The sequence below is a fragment of the Aegilops tauschii genome, chromosome 7 (assembly GCF_002575655.3).
Source record: "Aegilops tauschii subsp. strangulata cultivar AL8/78 chromosome 7, Aet v6.0, whole genome shotgun sequence".
NCBI classification, from domain to species: Eukaryota; Viridiplantae; Streptophyta; class Magnoliopsida; order Poales; family Poaceae; genus Aegilops; species Aegilops tauschii.
In genome coordinates, this window is record NC_053041.3 from 197,435,700 (window position 1) to 197,460,069 (window position 24,370).

The following is a 24,370-nucleotide window of genomic DNA, read 5'->3' on the forward strand; positions in this document are numbered from 1 at the left end:
GAGCAAAAACTATATAGCTCAAAAGATATAAGTGAAGCACATAGAGTATTCTAATAAATTCTGAATCATGTGTGTCTCTCTCAAAAGGTGTGTACAGCAAGGACGATTGTGGCAAACTAAAAAGCAAAGACTCAAATCATACAAGACGCTCCAAGCAAAACACATATCATGTGGGGAATAAAAATATAGCTCCAAGTAAAGTTACCGATGGACGAAGACGAAAGAGGGGATGCCTTCCGGGGCATCCCCAAGCTTTGGCTTTTTGGTGTCCTTAGATTATATTGGGGTGCCATGGGAATCCCCAAGCTTAGGCTCTTGCCACTTCTTGTTCCATAATCCATCAAATCTTTTACCCAAAACTTGAAAACCTCACAACACAAAACTTAACAGAAAATCTCGTGAGCTCCGTTAGCGAAACAAAACAAAACACCACTTCAAGGTACTGTAATGAACTCATTCTTTATCTATATTGGTGTTAAACCTACTGTATTCCAACTTCTCTATGGGTTATAAACTATTTTACTAGCCATAGATTCATCAAAATAAGCAAACAACACACGAAAAACAGAATCTGTCAAAAACAGAACAGTCTGTAGTAATCTGTAACTAACGCAAACTTCTGAAACTCCAAAACTTCAGCCAAAATAGGACGTCCTAGAAAATTTGTTTATTGATCAGAAGCAATTGGAATCAATATTTTATCACGTTCTGATGATTTTTAAATAAAAAAATCGTGAACAGAAAGTTTCTGGAATTTTCAGCAAGATCAAATAACTATCATCCAAGAAGATCCTATAGGTTTAACTTGGCACAAACACTAATTAAAACATAAAAACAAATCTAACCAGAGGCTAGATCAAAGATTTATTCCTAAACAGAAGCAAAAAGAAAAAAACTTAAAATAAATTGGGTTGCCTCCCAACAAGCGCTATCGTTTAACGCCCCTAGCTAGGAATTGATAATTTTAATGATGCTCACATGAAAGACAAGAATTGAAGCGCAAAGAGAGCATCATAAAACACGTGACAAACACATATAACTTTAACATACTTCCTATGCATAGGCATTTTATAAGCAAACAAATTATCATAGCAAGCAAAAATTAGCATATGCAAGGAAGAAGAAAGAGATGATAGCAATCTCAACATGACGAGAGGTAATTTAGTAACATGCAAATTCCTACAACCATATTTTCCTCTCTCATAATAATTACATGTAGCATCAAAAGAAAATTCAACAATATAGCTATCACATAAAATTTTATCTACATGATCCACATGCATGCAAAGTTGACACTCTTCCGAAATAGTGGGATTAACATTAACTAAAGTCATGACCTATCGAAACCCACTTTTATCTAAAATTTCATAAGATTGAATATTCTCCAAATATGTGGGATCTAAAGTTGACACTCTTCCAAACCCACTTTCAATAATATTGCAAACACTATTATCAATCTCATATTCATCATGGGGCTTAAATAAATTTTGAAGATCAAAAGAAGAATCACCCCAATCATGATCATTGCAACAAGTAGTAGACATAGAAAAACTAGCATCCCCAAGCTTAGGGTTTTGCATATTATTAGCACAATTGACATTAAGAAAATTTATAGTAAAATTATTGCAATCATGCTTTTCATCGAAGGAACTACCAAGTATGGGTGCATTAGCAACGATCTCATGTTTAACGTAAGGAACTATAACAAATTCATCTTCATAAATATTGGCATCATGGCCACAAGGATAGCAAGCATCATGTTCAGCAAGGGATATTTCAATCAAATCATCGAAATCATAATTATCTATAGACTCGTGCATATCATTATTTTCTTTAGAAGCAACGGTCATTCTTTCAATAAATTCTTTGACATAGACATTATGAGCATAGTTTTCATAGCAATATTCAAGTATGTCAAGATTTTCATATTCGTAAAGAGTAGTATCATACTTTTCAAGCAAAGAAGCAACTTCAAAAGAACCCTTAAAAGCAAAAAATTCTTCAATTTGTTCAATATCATAGTAGCTATAAACACCCTTTGCATAAGAAGATAAGATTTCATTTTCATTAAACTCACATAGGTAGGGGAGGTGTTTTTTAGGGTTCTTAGAGCAACAAGTAATATCACAAATTTCACAAAGATTCCAAGCATAACACAACAATTTGTTTATTTGATTCCATAAGAGTTTCCCTTTTCAGACAAGCGGTGACGCACAAAATGAGCATGCTCATCTAAAGATTTCCCATCAACTAGGCTAGTTGGGGTTTCAGCACAAGCGCATAAGGATCGAAGATGATCCAAGTAGAACACTTTAAGTGGATCCATATCAATAGATTTTTAGCAAGAAAAGATGCAAGCAAATAGAAGGCACGTGGAAACACAAACAAAAAGGCATACGGGAAGAAGGCAAATAAAATGGCAAGGGTGAAGTGGGGGAGAGGAAAACGAGAGGCAAATGACAAATAATGTAATGCGAGGGAGATGAGTTTGTGATGGGTACTTGGTATGTCTTGACTTGTGCGTAGACTCCCCGGCAACGGCGCCAGAAATCCTTCTTGCTACCTCTTGAGCACTGCGTTGGTTTTCCCTTGAAGAGGAAATGTGATGCAGCAAAGTAGCGTAAGTATTTCCCTCAGTTTTTGAGAACCAAGGTATCAATCTAGTAGGAGGCCACACACGAGTCCCTCGCACCTACACAAACAAACAAATCCTTGCAACCAACGCAATAAAGGGGTTGTCAATCCCTTCACGGTCACTTATGAGAGTGAGATCTGATAGATATGGTAAGATAATATTTTTGGTATTTTTATGATAAAGATGCACAGTAAAGAAAGCAAAATAAAGACGACGCTAGAAATAACTTGTTGACGGGAGATTAGTATGATGGAAAATAGACCGGGGGCCATAGGTTTCACTAGTGTCTTCTCTCAAGAGCATAAATTTTACGGTGGGTGAACAAATTACTATTGAGCAATTGACATAATTGAGCATAGTTATGAGAATATCTAGGTATGATCATGTATATAGGCATCACGTCCGAGACAACTAGACTGACTCCTTCCTGCATCTACTACTATTACTCCACACATCGACCGCTATCCAGCATGCATCTAGAGTATTAAGTTCATAAGAACAGAGTAACGCTTTAAGTAAGATGACATGATGTAGAGGGATAAACTCATGCAATATGATATAAACCCCATCTTGTTATCCTCGATGGCAACAATACAATACATGCCTTGCTGCCCCTACTGTCATTGGGAAAGGACACCGCAAGATTGAACCCAAAGCTAAGCACTTCTCCTATTGCAAGAAAGATCAATCTAGTAGGCCAAACCAAACTGATAATTCGAAGAGACTTGGAAAGATAACCAATCATACATAAAAGAATTCAGAGAAGATTCAAATATTGTTCATAGATAAACTTGATCATAAACCCACAATTCATCGGTCTCAACAAACACACCGCAAAAGAAGATTACATCGAATAGATCTCCACAAGAGAGGGGGAGAACATTGTATTGAGATCCAAAAAAAGAGAAGAAGCCATCTAGCTAATAACTATGGACCCGAAGGTCTGAGGTAAACTACTCACACATCATTGGAGAGGCTATGGTGTTGATGTAGAAGCCCTCCGTGATCGAAGCCCCCTCTGACGGAGCTCCGGAAAAGGCCCCAAGATGGGATCTCACGGGTATAGAAGGTTGCGGCGGTGGAATTAGGTTTTTGGCTCCGTATCTGGTAGTTTGGGGGTACGTAGGTATATATAGGAGGAAGAAGTACGTCGAAGGAGCAACATGGGGCCCACGAGGGTTGAGGGCGCGCCCCTACCTCGTGCCTTACTGGTTGATGTCTTGACGTAGGGTCCAAGTCCTCTGGATCACGTTCGTTCCGAAAATCACGTTCCCGAAGGTTTCATTCCGTTTGGACTCCGTTTGATATTCTTTTTCTGCGAAACTCTGAAATAGGCAAAAAACAACAATTCTGGGCTGGGCCTCGGTTAATAGGTTAGTCCCAAAAATAATATAAAAGTGTATAATAAAGCCCATTAATGTCCAAAACAGAATATAATATAGCATGGAAGAATCAAAAATTATAGATACGTTGGAGACGTATCACATGCAAGCAACTACCTGAAGGTAGGAAAGGAAGGCGGCGTCGTCGTAGCAAGGGTGCAAGAGATGGGAATCCTGTGTCGTAGCGCTAGGCTGGTTTTAGTGCGAAACTTATCATAGCGGCCCAGAGTTGATCCCTTGTGCAGCGCCAGATTCGTGCGTCAGCTGGGTCAGGCTCACGCGAGTTTCCCCCTCCTTTCACGTCCTTCTATGTGCTCTACGTCCTCAGGTCCCGGCCCTCGAGCGAGATCAGCCGCCGCTGGTATGCTAGGTCGCGATGCCATGGTCAAGGCCAGGGGGTGAGGGCTGGAGAGCCAGTAGGAGTTCCTGAGTCGCGATGCTCAGGAGCCCCCCCTTTAACGTGCAAGAGAATTGCGTGAAAAAAGAAGGAGCCCACGGTGCCGCCCGTTGTCAGCCTCCAGAGATTCCTGCAGGTTAGCGCGAGGGAGGAACGCAGATTGCAACCGCGTTTGCCGGTCTGCCACTGGTCGTTCCGCAAGAAGATGAAGGCACTGAGGGTCTGGTGAGGTGACGTGCGCGGTGCATGCCGCGAGCCATAGCTCGACCGCTCAGGTTTATCAGATTGCAGGGACGGACCCGAGCACAAGCGCCGTGCCAGCATGAGTAGTCCCCGTTGCGGGATGAGCAGTGGCCGATCAGCAGCGTGGGTGGCTGCGATGGCTAACAGGCAAGCAGGTGATAATCATGAAAGGACTCAAGCAATGAGTCAAGTTAGCTCAGATAGATGCAAGAACGATACATGCCACGAAGACGGACCCGAGCGGCCTGGGAACGATGCAGCCCGAGGGGTGCTCCCAACAGAGTATGCTAAAGATGCAAAAGGATAGACATCGCAGGGACATGCCCATGTGACTTGGGGATATTGCTGCCCGAAGGGTGCCCCCAACTGAATGAACATGAAAGAGGCACCTGATATCGTAGCTGGAGTGGTGTCGGAGTAGCCGAAGATGTGTGCCGAAGAAGTTGCTCCTCACGAGCCGCCAGGGTCCTGAGCCTCGGGAGGCTCCGTAGGCCCGGGTGGCTCCTGAAGAGCTGTCGCGATCTCCGCCTGGACAGCGTGATGCCTGGCCTCCTGAGCCGCCAGAATGCTCCACAAGCGGCGTTGGCAGGTGACAGCCGCGTTCGGCAGGCCAAATGGCATGCGAACATGGCCGTGAGGTGGACCCTCACACCCTCCAATGCGCGAAGGCCGGAAACGTCCCTGTGATGCGGCCCTGTTGAGCAATGAAATGTCGATGCAGACGCGCAGCCCGCCGTCCTCGCCAGGATGGGGAGTTGCGCCGGGTGGTGGGCGGCGGTCGCCGCGTATGGTCCTTGCCTCTTGAAGCTCCTGGATCGCCTTGGTGATGAACTCCTGAGCACTAGGCGCTCCATGCCTTGTGCCCTCTTGAGGAAAATGTGGAGTGAAGCACGCCTCCACATGGTGCAAGAGCGCCTCCCTCGTGACATTGGCTAGGTCCGAGGCCCTCCAGAAGAGAGCCCCCGAGCCCATCCTGAGGAGGGCGTCGGGCGTGCCTTCCTATGCGAGGGAGGTAGGCACCCCGGCTGCGGGTGCAGATCCTGAGGTGGTGCCACTGGGAACGCTGCTTTCCTAAGGCCCCGGGTGTAGTAGCTGCTTCTTGTTCTTAGGGATGGCCTCAGGAGGGTACAGGGTGCCTTCGTTGTCGGGGTCTTCGGCCGCTGCACCTTGGTAAGCGTGCTCGAGGGAGCACACCACATCTCTTTCTTCGCAGCGGACCGTGATGATGTCGCCGCTCCCTGGCATCTTGAGGACGTTGTAACCGTGGTGGGTCACTGCCATAAACATGGCCAAGGCTGGATACCCGAGGATGGCATTGTACGACAGGCGGATGTGGGCGACGTCGAAGTCGATGAGCTCGGTGCAGTAGTTGTTACGCTGGCTGAAGGTGACACGGAGGCGGACCTGCCCTATCGGGGTGGTGGGGCAGTCGGTCACTCCCACTACAAAAAAATATACTTCTATGATGATACGTGTTTGTCACAGTAGTTCACGTTTTCTGTCATGCATGTACATCCATGACGATTTTATGAAAAAATCAAGATAGTCATACATGTGCTGTCGTAGAAGTGTTTCATGACATTACCAAATTTATCACCACGGAAGTGTCCACTTCCATGACGATAAATCGCGCATCACAGAAGTGCTTTCGTCAAGGGTGACCGACACGTGGCATCCACCGTAACGGAACGCTGTTAAGCTATCGGGTCTGGTTTTGGATCCGATAACCCATTAATAGCCCCGACCAATGGGGATTTCCCACGTGTAAAATCATCATTGGCTGGAGGAAACACGTGTCGGCTCACCGTTGGGACAGATGTCATCCACTCATTGGACCCAAAGCGCCTATGATACGTCAACACGTGGCACGACCCAACAGAGGCTCATTCCTGTGAAAAGGCTGGCCTATTTGACTTGGTCAAAAGGTGGCGGGCCGGCCCATGGCAAGCCTGTTAACGGCCTATTCGCATATAGCCCATTTACAGCCTGCTAACCCAGGGCCCGTTTACGGCCTATCCGAATTAGGCCCAGTAGCGTCATCTGGGCCGTCCAATATAATTCCAGCCCATTTTAATTTCCGGCCCATGTATGGACCATGACGTCTTTCGGCCCATATGAGGCCCTTAGTAACTCTCGGCCCATTAAAGGCCCGTGGTAAAACTGGCCCGCAATGAACAGTGTATCACTTTATACCCATTAACGGCACGTGGTGAAACTGGCCCGTAATGAACAGTGTATCACTTTATACCCATTAACGACCCATTATTCCGTTGGGCCGTTTCCCGCCCATGTTATCTTTCGGCCTTCTCAGGGCCCATTTATTCTTGGGCTCATTTCCAGCATTCATTTACTTACGGCCCGTTACTGTCATTTTCTGCTTGTGGGCCAAATTCAGCCCGTGGTTACAGTCAGCCCGTTTGTGGCCCGTTAATACGTTGGGCCGTTTTCATAGCGTCATCAAATACGGCCGATTAACGATGGCCCATTATGGTCGGCCTATGAATGGACGATTTCAACTCTAGCCCATTTACGGCCATAATGTGGTCTGTTATTGGCCCATGTTTGGCCAACCGATCATACGGCCCGTAGAAGGCCCATTGATGATACGGCCCGAGAAGGCCCATTGTGTCCATGGCCCATATAAGGCCCATTGTTTCTACGCCACAGAAGGCCCATTGTTTCTACGGCCCTTAGAAGGCGCATTGTTTCTACGGCCCGTAGGAGGCCCATGTTAACTACAGTAAATATGTAGCCCATGGTTATTGTGGCCTAGTTTTAAAAAATAGGTTATTGCGGCCACTAGCAAACCGCGGAAAAAGAACTGCACTGACTACAAGAAAACAAATAAACAAGACAATAAGGAAATAAATTAGCAAGCAACTTACGCTAGGCTACCACGGCTATTACACATATTACATCCACTCGGCATCAAAGTTCGCCACCAGTGCAAATATAGGGAACAAAGCAGCATATAAACGCCGCAGCAAAACAAGTCCAGAACTGAAACCACTTCAGAAGAGCTCAAGAAACAATATCCTGGGTACCCATAATGCTGGCAAGATGCTTAGCAAGCTTATTAACTTTATCTTGTTTGGCGCTTAAATCCTCCAGCACTTGCTGTTGCACCAGAAAGTATGCATCTGAATTCTGCAGGGACTTCCTCAGTCCTTCGACTTCCTGTTGCATAACATTTGATCGATGTCTTTCAACTTGAAGTTGAGACTCAGGAAGCCAAACTGATTCAGGAAGCGAGTTCGAAGAGCTGGTGCCAGCAGTAGTAGCCAGTAACTCGAACACTACATCAAGAGAGGACTTTGGGGTTGTCTCAGTGTCTTCAATATAGTTTTTATCAGCTTTCTTGGAGACCAACAGGGATGTCTCACTATCTTGAACCTTATCTGCATTACTTCCTTTACCATTGCATAACGGGGTACTCTTCTCCAATATTTTATCCGCGTTCTAAAAGAGAAACAAACAAACACATCACAAGTTTACAATGTAGTATATGAAACTCATTTTGGTAAACCAGTTCAGTAGTAAGGTGGACAGGATAACAACATGAAACAAACCTATATCTATGTAGTATGGTAACTGTATGGTCTATATCATTCTAGTTTATGTTGCCAAATCAAGATAGATACAGTTTGAATCATATCTATTTAAGACAAAGCAGCATAGACAGAATATAAGTGTGGGAAACTACACAGCAATAACAACACTTGTAATGTGCATGGCATGAGAACATAACTGTTTATTCAATTGAAACTAAAATCAACATAGAGAAAGTTACAACAACAAACACGTTAAACAAACAGGTTTAAAACATACCTGTTGCGCCATTGGAGTTTCAATTGCATCCTTCAAATTTGAAATTAGTCGGTATGAGTAAATACAGTGATGCAAGAGCAAAGTAGTATGAACCATAGCTACGGAACCTGACCTGAGAACAATTCTTCTTCTGCTTTAAGCATTGACTTGGGGTTCGGAGTGGTGGTCCTCGTGCTTTGGGCACTGCAGTTGCCTTACTAACTGCTCGTGTTTGGGTGCTCTATGGTGGAGACGGTGCTGTGTCAACGGGAACTGGGTTACTATCTGCTGGGGTTGGGGTTAGAAGGGGTGTAGCTGGTTCTCTGTCCAACTGGGTAGGGGTACAATCTGCGTGAGTCTGGGTTATGTGTGGTGCGGCTGGTTCTTGGGCAAGTACAACCGTGGTTCTATCTCCATCGACAGGTAGCACGATCTTTTCTGAAGACCGTGTTTTTACTCCCACAGATACTGCCATCACCCCCTCCAATTGAAGTGGCTGATAAACAAGAAAAGCAATTGAATGTACAGACATTGTAAGATAGACAGGTGCAATGGATAGTAGGGAAGAAAACAGGGCATGAAATAATTCACATTTATGTGGTCTAACCAAACAGAATAGCAGGACATAATTTCACATATATGATGGCTAATTAAACAGGATAGCATGACACAATTTCACATGTATGATGGCTAACTAAACAGGATAGAATGACATACTTCAAAATATGATGACTATGTAAACAGGATGACATGATATAACTATACGATGTGTCTATTAAAGTGGTTGGCATGCCATAAATCACAAACATGCCATCGATGGAAACATGATGGCATGATATAATTCATGGATAGAATGACATAATTCAAAATATGATGACTATGTAAACAGGATGAGATGATATAACTATATTACGTCTTTAGAAAATGGGTTGGCATGCCATAATTCAGATACATGTTGTCTATGTAAACATCATGGCTTGATATAGTTCAAATATATGATTTATATACTAAGGAAGTGAGCAGAGGGCAATCACATATATGATGTGTCAACTAAGGAGATGGCATTCAATATCGTGTATATGATGTAAAAACTAAGCATTGCAATACAACATATGCATGATATGAGTAATATAACCCTGCCAAGTTTGAACATACACCTCATGGGGATAATAGGACTGGTTATCTGCCTCTGAATCCTCCTCTGAAGAGCTATCTGTAACCAGCAAGATATCTGCTTCAGTAGGTAGCATTGTCTGCTCTGAAGACCTTGTTTTCACTCCAGATTTCTCCATCACAAATTCAAATGGCTGATGCACAGGAAGAGCAGTTTAATATACAAACATTGTCGACAAAAGCAATGAAAAAATACAAAAAAGGACGGCATGATATAATTCACATATATGACGCTAAGCTAAACAACATGGCATTGCATAATTCACATATGTCATGCCTTGCAACAAGATAGCATTGCATAATTCACATATATAATGTCTTGCAACAAGATGGCATTGTATAATTCACATATATGGTAATTAGACACTAAAGAGGTGGCATTCACACAAAGCATGTCTAAACTAAGCAAATGACATAGCAATGCAAGATACCATATGCATGATATGAGCAACATAACCCTGCCAAGTTAGAGCATGCACCTCGGGGGGGGGGGATAGGACTGGTCATCTGTCTCTGAATCCTCCTCTAAGGAGCTATCTGTAACCAGCAAGACATGCGCTTCGTCAGATAGCATTGTCTGCTCTGAAGACCTTGTTTCCACTCCAGATTTTTCCATGACCGTGCTGAAAGGCTGATGCACACGAAGAGTAATTGAATGTACTAAAATTGTTGACAAATTTAACACGTAATAAAAAAATGATGTCATGATATAATTCACATATAAGATGACTGGCTAACCAGGGTGGCATTGCAAAATTCACATATATGATGCCTGGCTAAACAAGACGGCGTTGCATGATTCACATATACGATAAAGAAACTAAACAGTTGGCATTGACACAAAGCATGTCTAAACTAAGCAGATGACATCTTTGATGTATACAGTAAGCAATGCAAGGCACCATATGCATGATATTACCAACATCAGCATGCCAAGTTAGAGCGAAGACCTCATGGGGTAAATAGGAGTGGTCTTCTGCTTCTGAATCCCCCTCAGAACAGTTATCTTCCTCTTGATTACGATCCGAAATTGGTGGAGGGGGGCTGCCTTTGCGCCCACCAAGGAGCGACGTCTGCATGAAATTTTATTGCCACGCAAGGCTCGTCTCTTTTGCTCTACATGTTTAGTTCCATTGTGTACAATAACTGACATGCATAGGAATAAAACATAGTGAGATTATGTAAGGAGTGCATGCACAAATCCAGAGTGATGGTAGCAAATTGTGGATAGACCCAAAACCAATGATAGCAGGCAGATAATAGCTTTAGTTCAAAAATACAGATAATGGCTCCTTTAATGTTTGTTTGCACCCAACATGAAACTCATAGTAGACACCCGAGATTAACCAGATAGTAGACAGATAGTACTGATTGCTGCCCTAATATGTACCGCACAACCATTTAAAAACTCAAGTTTCAGCATAAGTTTGGACCTGACTCGGAGTCTAATAGGTGAACACGATGATAAAGTAGCATGTCATCATATTAAGCGATGCATAAAGTAAGCAGACACGAAAGACTGCAACCTCTCTTGCGGACACGTATAGTCCTCAAGGTCATCTGCTCAGTTGATGATGGTAATGCAGTTGTCATGGCTGTCGGCTGATAACCCACAAGTATAGGGGATCACAACAGTTTTCGAGGCTAAAATATTCAACCCAAATTTATTGATTCGACACAAGGGGAGCCAAAGAATATTCTCAAGTATTAGCAGTTGAGTTGTCAATTCAACCACACCTGGATAACTTAATATCCGCAGCAATGTATTTAGTAGCAAAGTAGTATGGAAGTAACGGTAACGGTGATAAAAGTAACAGTAGTAGTTTTGTATTAATTGTAACAGTGGCAACGATAAAGTAACTAAGCAAGAAGAATATGTGAAAAACTCGTAGGCATTGGATCGGTGATGGATAATTATGCCGGATGCGATTCCTCATGCAATAGTTATAACATAGGGTGACACAGAACTAGCTCCAATTCATCAATGTAATGTAGGCATGTATTCCGAATATAGCCATACGTGCTTATGGAAAAGAACTTGCATGACATCTTTTGTCCTACCCTCCCGTGGCAGCGGGGTCCTATTGGAAACTAAGGGATATTAAGGTCTCCTTTTAATAGAGTACCAGACCAAAGCATTAACACTTAGTGAATACATGAACTCCTCAAACTACGGTCATCACCGGGAGTGGTTCCGATTATTGTCACTTCGGGGTTGCCGGATCATCACACATAGTAGGTGACTATTGACTTGCAAGATAGGATCAAGAACTCACATATATTCATGAAAACATAATAGGTTCATATCCGAATTGCACTCGGGCCCTAGTGACAAGCATTAAGCATAGCAAAGTCATAGCAATATCAATCTCAAAACATAGTGGATACCAGGGATCAAACCCTAACAAAACTAACTCGATTACATGATAAATCTCATCCAACCCATCACCGTCCAGCAAGCTTACGATGGAATTACTCACGCACGGCGGTGAGCATCATGAAATTGGTGATGGAGGAAGGTTGATGATAACGACGGCGACAGATTCCCCTCTCTGGAGCCCCGAACGGACTCCAGATCAGCCCTCCTGAGAGAGATTAGGGCTTGGCGGCGGCTCTATATCGTAAAACGCGATGAATCCTTCTCTCTCATTTTTTTCTCCCCAAAAGTGAATATATAGAGTTGGAGTTGAGGTCGGTGGAGCACCAGGGGGCCCACGAGGCAGGGGGCGCGCCCAGGGGGTAGGCGCGCCCCCACTCTCGTGGACAGGGTGTGGGCCCCTGGTCTTGATTCTTTTGCCAGTATTTTTTATTAATTCCAAAAATATTCTCCGTGAAGTTTCAGCTCATTCCGAGAACTTTTATTTCTGCACAAAAATAACACCATGGCAATTCTGCTGAAAACAGAGTCAGTCCGGGTTAGTTCCATTCAAATTATGCAAGTTAGAGTCCAAAACAAGGGCAAAAGTGTTTGGAAAAGTAGATACGATGGAGACGTATCAACTCCCCCAAGCTTAAACCTTTGCTTGTCCTCAAGCAATTCAGTTGATAAATTGAAAGTGATAAAGAAAAACTTTTACAAACTCTGTTTGCTCTTGTTGTTGCAAATATGTAAAGCCAGCATTCAAGTTTTCAGCAAAGATTATGAACTAACCATATTCACAATAACACTTAGGTCTCATGTTTACTCATTACAATGGCATAATCAACTAGCGAGCAATAATAATAAATCTCGGATGACAACACTTTCTGAAAACAATCATAATATGATATAACAAGATGGTATCTCGCTAGCCCTTTCTGAGACCGCAAAACATAAATGCAGAGCACGTCTGAAGATCAAGGACTAACTAAACATTGTAATTCATGGTAAAAGAGATCCAGTCCTATTCATACCCAATATAAATTAATAGTAATGGATGCAAATGACAGCAGTGCTCTCCAACTGGTGCTTTTTAATAAGAGGATGATGACTCAACATAAAAGTAAATATATAGGCCCTTCGCAGAGGGAAGCAGGGATTTGTAGAGGTGCCAGAGCTCGATTTTTGAAATAGAGATAAATAATATTTTGAGTGGCATACTTTCATTGTCAACATAACAACCGAGAGATCTCGATATCTTCCATGCTAAACACATTATAGGCGGTTCCCAAGCAGAATGGTAAAGTTTATACTCCCCCACCACCAACAAGCATCAATCCATGGATTGCTCGAAACAACGAGTGCCTCCAACTAGCAACAACCCTGGGGGAGTTTTGTTTGCAATTATTTTGATTTGATTTACTTAGAGCATGGGACTGGGCATTCCGGTGACCAGCCATTTTCTCGTGAGTGAGGAGCGGAGTCCACTCCTCTTGAGAATAACCCGCCTAGAATGGAAGATATAGATAGCCCTAGTTGATACATGAGCTATTCGAGCATACAAAACAGAATTTCATTTGAAGGTTTAGAGTTTGGCACATACAAATTTACTTGGAACGGCAGGTAGATACCGCATATAGGAAGGTATAGTGGACTCATATGGAATAACTTTGGGTTTTATGGAAGTGGATGCACAAGCAGTATTCCTGCTTAGTACAAGTGAAGGCTAGAAAAATACTGGGAAGCGACCAACTAGAGAGCGACAACAGTCATGAACATGCACTAAAATTAATAAACATTGAGTGCAAGCATGAGTAGGATATAATCCACCATGAACATAAATATCGTGGAGGCTATGTTGATTTTGTTTCAACTACATGCGTGAACATGTGCCAAGTAAAGTCACTCGAATTGTTCAAAGGAGGATACCACCCTATCATACCACATCACAACCATTTTAATAGCATGTTGGCACGCAAGGTAAACCATTATAAACTCCTAGCAAATTAAGAATGGCATAAGCAACTATAATCTCTAGTTGTCATTGCAAACATGTTCATTCATAATAGGCTGAATCAGGAACAATGAACTAATCATATTTACAAAAACAATAGAGGCCGAGTTCATACCAGCTTCTCTCATCTCAATCAGTCCATCATATATCGTCATTATTGCCTTTCACTTGCACGACCGAACGGTGTGGATAATAATAATAGTGCACGTGCATTGGACTAAGCTGGAATCTGTAAGCATCTGATATAAATGAGAAGACAAGGTAGTATGGGCTCTTTGTTAAATCAACAATAATGCATATAAGAGCCACTTCAACATTTTCATTATGGTCTTCTCCTCTCGACCCCCAAAGAAAAGAAATAAACTATTTACACGGGAAAACTCCCAACAAGCAAAAGAAGAACAGGAAATCTTTTTGGGTTTTCTTTTTAATTATTACTACTACAAGCATGGAAAGTAAACTATCTAAAAGCTATAACTAATTTTTTTTGGTTTTTCTTAAGGTTTTTCAAACACACAAGAAGAAAACAAGAAAATAAAATAAACTAGCATTGATAGTACAATGAAAAAGTATGAGCACCGACAACTAGCATGAGTGTGTGAACATAAATGTAATGTCGGTGAGAGATACGTACTCCCCCAAGCTTAGGCTTTTGGCCTAAGTTGGTCTATGCCCACAGATCAAAGTTGTAGTTGGGGTCGTACTGAGAAGCAGCAGCTATTGCCTCATGAGCTGCAGCTTGGAGGTGAGCTGCCTCCGTCCTCCTCTTATACTCGTTCGCCTCCTCCGTGGTTATAATACATCTCCCTTTTGCCTGAAAGGAGCAGGGAGAGCAACATGGAAAGTGCGGCGCCTGTCAAACATTAGTCGGTACTGGAGAGGCTGTTCATTCCTCTCAATAAACTGATGGCGAACCATAGCATCATATTCTAGATACGTGGGAGGCAATTCCATATCATTTTCATGTATGGGTATCTCAAGAAAATTAGCCACACGGGTTGCATAAATCCCACCAAACAGGTCTCCACTTAAACCATTATTATGCAACCTTCGTGCAACAATGGCCCCCAAGTTATATTGTCTATCTCCTAAAACAGCACTCTGGAGGACACTAAGATCAGGAACACACATGTGACAAGCCTCATCCTTACCGTTTATGCATCTACCTATAAGGAGAGCAAAATAATGTATAGTAGGAAAATGAATGCTCCCTATGGTAGCTTGTGTTATTTACCTAGATACCCCCACAGTGATACTAGCAAGAAAATCTTTAAACTCAGATTTGCGAGGTTCACTAGCACTACCCCACTGCGGAAGTTTACAAGCAGTATTAAAATCCTCTAAGTCCATAGTATAAGATTTACCATAGATATCAAATAGGACGGTGTGAGAATTGCGTGAAGATGAAAATTTGAACCTTCTCACAAAGGAATCGGTTAGGTGATAATACTGAGGGCACTTGTCTACCATGAAGCCCTCGAGTTCAGCATTACGCACATATGCGTCAAATTCCTCCTTAATTCCTGCTCGAACCATGAAATCTTCTGACGGCCATTCACAAGGCCGCACTTGAGCTTCTCTTGGTGGTTCATGGTCTGGCTCACATATTGCGGGCTTGCGTCCTTGCTTCCTTGAAGAACCACCTTGGTATATTTTCCTAAACATATTTTTTTCTCTGAAAAATTTCTAAAAAATTTAGTAACTCAAAAAAAAAGTGAACCAAACTCAACAAAATTTATTGCAACTACTCCCACAAGTGCCTAGAGACTATATCATGCATTAGAACTACTTGGGACCATATAAATTTGACATGCAAGCTCAAGAACAGGGTCACCTAAGCAGCAAAAATTTGCATTGAATAAAGCACTAGAACAAAAACTAATTGGACCATTGGAGGAGTCACATACCGAAGAACAATCCCCCAAAGCAGTTTTGTGAGTGGAGCATTGAGCAAGGAAATCTAAAATCGCAGCAAGATTAGCTAGAACTCGTGCTTGAGCTGGTTGGTGATTTTTTTGGGAGGAAGGAGTGTGTGGTGGCTGGAATAAGTGGAGGGGGGCCACCAGGGGCCCACGAGGCAGGGGGCGCGCCCTAGACCCTCGTGGCCAGGTGCTGGCTCCCCCTGATGTGTTCTCAGTGCCAGATATTCTCAAATGTTGTAGAAAAAATCATATTTCATTTTAGGGCATTTGGAGAACTTTTATTTTTGGGGTATTTTTTTTATTGCAAGGATAAATCAGGAAACAGACAAAAAATACTATTTTTGCTTTATTTATTCTAACTAACAGAAAGTAAAAGGAGGGTACAGAAGGTTGTGCTTTCTAACTTCATCTATCTCATGCTCATCAAAAGGAATCCACTAACAAGGTTGATCAAGTCTTGTTAACAAACTCATTTCGAATAACATGAAACCGAAGAATTTTCAAATAGCACTAGGTTACCTCAACGAGGATATGCACGTCCCCAACAATAAGAATATCATATTTCTTCTTGACAGTAGGAAGAGGAAATTCAAAACCTCCAATAATAATCGATGGAATTTTTCCAATAGAGTTGATACTGTGGACTTGAGGTTGTTTCCTCGGAAAGTGTACCGTATGCTCATTACCATTAACATGAAAAGTGACATTGCCCTTGTTGCAAGCAATAACAGCCCCTGCAGTATTCAAAAAGGGTCTACCAAGGATAATCTACATACTATCGTCCTCGGGAATTTCAAGAATAACAAAGTCCGTTAAAATAGTAACGTTTGCAACTACAACAGGCACATCCTCACAAATACCGACAGGTATAGCAGTTGATTTATCGGCCATTTGCAAAGATATTTCAGTAGGTGTCAACTTATTCAAATCAAGTCTACGATATAAAGAGAGAGGCATAACACTAACACCGGCTCCAAGATCACATAAAGCAGTTTTAACATAGTTTCTTTTAATGGAGCATGGTATAGTTGGTACTCCTGGATCTCCAAGTTTCTTAGGTATTCCTCCTTTAAAAGTATAATTAGCAAGCATGGTGGAAATTTTAGCTTCCGGTATCTTTCTTTTATTGGTAACAATATCTTTCATGTATTTAGCATAAGGGTTCATTTTAAGCATATCAGTCAAACGCATACGCAAAAAGATAGGTCTAATCATTTCAGCAAAGCGCTCAAAATCTTCATCATCCATTTTCTTGGATGGTTTGGGAGGAAAAGGCATGGGTTTCTGAACCCAAGGTTCTTTTTCTTTACCGTGCTTCCAAGCAACAAAGTCTCTCTTATCATAACGTTGATTCTTTGATTGTGGGTTATCAAGATAAACAGCAGGTTCAATCTCTACATCATTGTTATTGCTAGGTTGAGCATCATCACGAACATCATCTTAATATTATCATTAGGTTCATGTTCATTACCAGATTGTGTTTCAGCATCAGAAATAGAAATATCATTGGGATTCTCAGGTGTGTCAACAACAGGTTCACTAGAAGCATGCAAAGTCCTATCATTTTTCTTTTTCTTCCTCTTAGAAGTACTAGGTGCATCAACATTAGTTCTCTGAGAATCCTGCTCAATTCTCTTAGGGTGGCCTTCAGGATACAAAGGTTCCTGAGTCATTCTACCCCCTCTAGTCACAACTCTAATAGCATTATCATTTTCTTATTATTTAATTCATTGAGCAAATCATTTTGAGCTTTAAGCACTTGTTCTACTTGAGTGGTAACCATAGAAGCATGTTTACTAATGAGTTTAAGTTCACCTTTAACTCTAGACATATAATCACTCAAGTGTTCAATCATATAAGCATTTCGTTTCAATTGTCTACCAACATAAGCATTCAAGTTTTCTTGTTTAACAATAAAATTATCAAACTCATCTAAGCATTGGCTAGCAGACTTATAACGAGGAATATCACCTTCATCAAATCTATAGAGAGAATTTACCTTTACTACCTGTGTCGGGTTATCAAGACCATGTGTTTCCTCAACAGGCGGGAAATTAAGACCATGTATTTCTTCAATAGGAGGCAAATTCTTAACATCTTCATCTTTAATACCTTTTTCTTTCATAGGTTTTTTTGCCTCTTGCATATCTTCAGGACTGAGAAATAGAATACCCTTTTTCTTCGTAGTTGGCTTAGGAGTTGGTTCAGGAAGTGTCCAATTATTTTCATTAGTCAACATATTATTCAATAGCAATTTAGCTTGATCACTTGTTCTTTCCCTGAAAAACATAACCGGCACAACTATCAAGGTGGTCTCTGGAAGCATCGGTTAGTCCATTATAAAAGATATCAAGTATTTCATTTTTCTTGAGAAGATGATCAGGCAAAGCATTAAGTAATTGGAGAAGCCTCCCCCAAGCTTGTGGGAGACTCTCTTCTTCAATTTGCACAAAGTTGTATATTTCCCTTAAGGCAGCTTGTTTCTTATGAGCGGGGAAATATTTAGCAGAGAAGTAATAAATCATATCCTGGGGACAACGCACACAACTAGGATCAAGAGAATTAAACCATGTCTTAGCATCACCCTTTAATGAGAACGGAAATAATTTAAGGATATAGTAGTAGCGAGTTTTCTCATCATTAGTGAATAGGGTGGCTATATCATTTAATTTAGTAAGATGTGCCACAACAGTTTCAGATTCATAGCCATAAAAAGGATCAGATTCAACCAAAGTAATTATCTCAGGATCAACAGAGAAATCATAATCCTTATCAGTAACACAGATAGGTGAAGTAGCAAAAGCAGGGTCATATTTCATTATAGCATTCAAAGACTTTTCTTCCAGCTTAGCTAATAATTTCTTAAGATCATTTCTATCATTGCAAGCAAGAAAGTCTCTAGCAGTTTCTTCATCCATAACATAGCCCTCAGGAACAATTGGCAATTCATATGTAGGGGGATAATCTTCATCATCACTTTCATCAATATTATCTGTTTCAATAATTTCATTCTCTCTAGCCTTAGCAAGTTGTTGATCAAGAAATTCACCTAGTGGCACAGTATTATCAAGCATAGAAGTAGTTTCATCATAAGTATCATGCATAGCAGAAGTGGCATCATCAATAACATTCGACATATCAAAATTAATAGCAGAAGCGGGTTTAGGTGTCGCAAGTTTACTCAAAACAGAAGGTGAATCAAGTGCAGAGCTAGATGGCAGTTCCTTACCTCCCCTCGTAGTTGAGTGATAAATTTTGGTTTTCTCATCTTTCAAGTTCCTCATAGTGACCAGCAGATATAAATCCCAAGTGACTCAAAAAATAGAGCTATGATCCCCGGCAATGGCGCCAGAAAATAGTCCTGATAACCCACAAGTATAGGGGATCGCAACAGTTTTCGAGGGTAAAGTATTCAACCCAAATTTGTTGATTCGACACAAGGGAGCCAAAGAATATTCTCAAGTATTAGCAGTTGAGTTGTCAATTCAACCACACCTGGATAACTTAATATCTGCAACAAAGTATTTAGTAGCAAAGTAGTATGGAAGTAACGGTAACGGTGATAAAAGTAACAATAGTAGTTTTGTAGTAATTGTAACAGTGGCAACGATAAAGTAACTAAGCAAAGAACAATATGTGAAAATCTCGTAGGCATTGGATCGGTGATGGATAATTATGCCGGATGCGATTCCTCATGCAATAGTTATAACATAGGGTGACACAGAACTAGCTCCAATTCATCAATGTAATGTAGGCATGTATTCCAAATATAGTCATACGTGCTTATGGAAAAGAACTTGCATGACATCTTTTGTCCTACCCTCCCGTGGCAGTGGGGTCCTATTGGAAACTAAGGGATATTAAGGCCTCCTTTTAATAGGGTACCGGACAAAAGCATTAACACTTAGTGAATACATGAACTCCTCAAACTATGGTCATCACTGGGAGTGGTCCCGATTATTGTCACTTCGGGGTTGCGGCATCATAACACATAGTAGGTGACTATTGACTTGCAAGATAGGATCAAGAACTCACATATATTCATGAAAACATAATAGGTTCAGATATGAAATCATGGCACTCGGGCCCTAGTGACAAGCATTAAGCATAGCAAAGTCATAGCAACATCAATCTCAGAACATAGTGGATACCAGGGATCAAACCCTAACAAAACTAACTCGATTACATGATAAATCTCATCCAACCCATCACCGTCCAGCAAGCCTACGATGGAATTACTCACGCAAAGCGGTGAGTGTCACGAAATTGGTGATGGAGGAAGGTTGATGTTGACGACGGCGACGGATTCCCCTCTCCGGAGCCCCGAATGGACTCCAGATCAGCCCTCTCGAGAGAGATTAGGGCTTGGCGGAGGCTCCGTATTGTAAAACACGATGAATCCTTCTCTCTCATTTTTTTCTCCCCGAAAGTGAATATATAGAGTTGGAGTTGAGGTCGGTGGAGCACCACGGGGCCCACGAGGCAGGGGGCGCGCCCCCACCCTCGTGGACAGGGTGTGGGCCCCTGGCCTTGATTCTTTCGCCAGTGTTTTTTATTAATTCCAAAAATATTCTCCATGAAGTTTCAGGTCATTCCGAGAACTTTTATTTCTGCACAAAAATAACACCATGGCAATTCTGCTGAAAACAACGTCTATCCGGGTTAGTTCCATTCAAATTATGCAAGTTAGAGTCCAAAACAAGGGCAAAAGTGTTTGGAAAAGTAGATACGATGGAGACGTATCACCGGCAGCGGGGAAGAAGATCTGAGGCGGCGAAAGACAGTCTGGAGAGCGGATCCCTGCTGTGGTGAACCCTTTCGTCATTGGAGCAGCTGAGCTGGGGTGGAACACAGCACCGCAGGAGCAGGACAAACCACACAAGGTTTTCTTTGACACATATCTGTAACAGAAGTAATTGTGTAAAGGCTTGTTTGAATTTGAGGATTCTAACAATGCAGGGATAGGAAATAGACAAGAATAGGATAGGAATGCACGTGCCAAACAGAGAATTTATAAACACAGGATTTCTGCCAATCTGGGTGTTTGGTTCACAAGAATTGGAAGATCACAGGATGCAAAGAAGCATGGTGAGATTAAGTCAAACCACAAGAAAATGTATGGATATAATGCTATTATGCTACTATCTCTTAGTCTTGTGCTTCATGAATAGGAATTTGAAAAGGAGGACAAGTGGAAATTAAAATTCCTACGGTTTTTCTTTCAAGGAGACACTAAAGGAACAAATCTACAGTTTTCCTTTGCTCCATTCCTTTGCACCAAATTCATGAAACGTAGTACCATAGGAAACTTTCCAATTCCTATGTTTTTCATTCACTTTTCCTTTCAAGCACTGGTGATTCTAGTACGCAGGCTTGAGCAAGGAAAAGCCTACACTAAAAAAATGTTTTTGTGCTACTTCTATTACTTTGGACCCAGGCCAGTGCCCTACTAGCTCAGCTCCCAGGGCCATCGACAAATGCACAGCTCAAACATGCAAAGATAAATAATGATGGCGTTCAAGAGAGTCCATCACGGATAGCTAAGTTGCCTGGTACCTCACTTCTTGTCACATAGTAGGATAAAATAATCGTATTTCCCGTTACTCCATGTGCTCAGTGGACAATATATATAACATGTAGAGTAAAAAAGAGATGCAACAAGTGTACAACCTCTTTGGCGAAGCCATGTCAATCTCAGCGTGATTGGGTTGGCCGGTGAGGATGCTCCGGCTGACTTGGCTGTCGGAGGAGGTGAAGAAGAACTTAGGCGTCTGGAGATGGAGCCCGAGGTACTGCTCCGTTGTGATGGAGGGTTTCGTCGTTGGAGCAGCTCTGGTGAGTTGTACAACGCCGAGGCTGAAGCAGGACAAGAGAGACAACGTTAACCTGAGTGGAATTCTAATAGCATCTCCAATAGATGACGTAAAATACATAACCACAAAGTGCTAGATGTAAAATACATCAGCCGCTCATCTCTGAACTTAACTATGGAAACTGAATTTAACTGTCGAAACTGAACTTAACTGTTGAAACTAAATTTTGCTGTCGAAACTGAATTTTACAGTCGAAACTGAACGCACTAGAGGTGAGGCTACATGTCAGTTGACTGGCTTTTTCATCTCTGGTCAGTCGATTTTGCAGCCGTTGGATACGAAATCAAGGGCCTGTAGTTCATCTTCAACCTCCACCCCCTGACCCGCCAGCCACCATCGGCCAGACAGCCGCCCACGGCCGGCGGTGCGCCGCCCCGAAGCACTCCCCACCGCCAGTCTGCCGCCGCGCCGGCCATCCCTCTAGGCCCCCCCGTGCCGAGCTTTTTCTCCGGCGATCCCCACGCCACCGCCCCACGACCGCCCCACCCTGAACCCTAAGATAGATAGTGGGGTACCTCTCTGGTGAGCCCCCTCCCCGCTGCGGCGGGTTCTTCCTTAACTCCGGCGAGCCCCCCCCCCCCACCCCCTGAAAATCGACTTACCCAAAAGTCGATTCAGTCGACTGAAGTGTAGCTAAATCGGAGCAGCATCGCAAGCAAGAGCAAGAGCGAGAGCAGCAGCGCGAGCAAGAGCAGAGAAGGCAGGGGACCGAGAGCAAGAGCAGAGCAGCAACGCGAGCGAGACCTAAAGCAGCAGCAGATCCTACTGATGTGGACATCGCCGCCGAGGGAGCAACACCGTGGAGGAACTGGCCGGCAACGCCGTGGATGGAGCCGCGCCGTGTCAGCTCGGGACCAAGCGCCGGCAGCACCATGAGATCGAATCAAGAAGAAAATGCGGCGATTAGTGTACAACCTCTTTGGTGGCGCTGATTAGGCCGCAACTTCATCTGAGGAAACGGTGATGATGATGCTCTTCCGGTGGTGCAGGTGAAGACGGCGGTGTGGGAATGGAGGTGGCGCAAAAGACGAGGGGAACATCGGGGCAGCTCCTTGGAGGTGGAGGACGGGGTGGCTGAACCGGCGGGACGACCAGATCGACGACGGATCCTCATCCGGTATGGTGGATGAGGGACGTCGAGGTGTTGCTGTGGACGATGTCGTCGAGGAAGAGGCTCCGGCTGGGTGGCGGGCGGAGGAGGGTGTGGGGCTTCGCGGGTTTTCCCGGCCTCGGTGTACGAATGGGTGGGCGGATGGGATGGGAGTGGGGAACCATGGCTTAGGGACGCGCTTGTACGAAATGTGGGGTAAGTTATGAAAGTACCCCCACCGATTTGAGGCGGTTCTTTCGGTTCAGGGGTATCACGGGCATTTCGCGTGTCGGGATTTCACAGGAGGTGGGAGTTTTCGCACGCGTTGTAATTTTGGAATAGCAAGGCATGGTTTGAGATGGAGGGTGTTGTCGGAGCACAATGAGACAAAGATATATGTTAAATATTTCGGGCTAACAAGGCGAGGGTTAAAATTTCCGGACAAGCCTAACGTGTACTGTACCAAATCAATTCGCACTACAAATGTCATTCAAAACTTTGAATTCATGTTATGTTCAACTAAAATATTTTGCTACGTGTATAATGCATGCAACCTACTACTCAAATGAACGTTTTAGTGCATTCCAAACGTATATACTACCGCTTCAATATGAACTAAATTTGAATTCCTTTCTCTATTTGAATAAGATCTACAATAATGATTGTTGTGAAGTCAAAGCATTTGAATTTGTTTCTCTGTTTTAATAAGATCTACAATGATCATTATTATCAAGTTGAACCATCGTTTGTGTATTATCTTCACAGCACACCCCATGATTAGTCTCGAGTTACATATGAACTATGTGTACTATATGAACTCGAACTCGATTTTTTGAATCCACTTTATGTTGATTTCAAATCACAGTACATTTCAAGCTAGAGCTAGATCTTCATAATCTAAACCATGTCTCATATGTAGAATGTGTTTATCACATTATGTATGGTGCCCCGCCCCCTACGCCTACAAGTATTTAGATGTGAGTTGCAAACACCACACATTACCACAAATTCAAATAAAATGTGAGAATGTTCGATATATAGTATTGTTTAGATTGTTCGATATTTAGTTGTAAGCTGCAAACGCCACACATGATCACAAATTCAAATAAAATGTGAGATTGTTCAATGTATAGTATGGTTTAGATTGTTCGACATTTAGCTGTGAGTTGCAAACCCCATGCATTATCACATTATGGTATAACATGTGCAAAACCACAACACGCGTATCACCGCTATATTCATGCATGCATATGTTTAAAACACTATGATCTCCTATTCAAATATATGAATCCACTTTCATATCAAATTATGATCTTTGTTAGTCTCTTACACCCACACAATCCTCTAACCTTTGTAGCTTCCACTAACTTTCTCTCGTGTATGCACACGCCCTCCTCACCCTCCCCCTCCCTCAGCATTCTATCCATCGCGCACATTTTTTTCTTTAGGTTGTTCTCCCACAGTCTCCACAACTC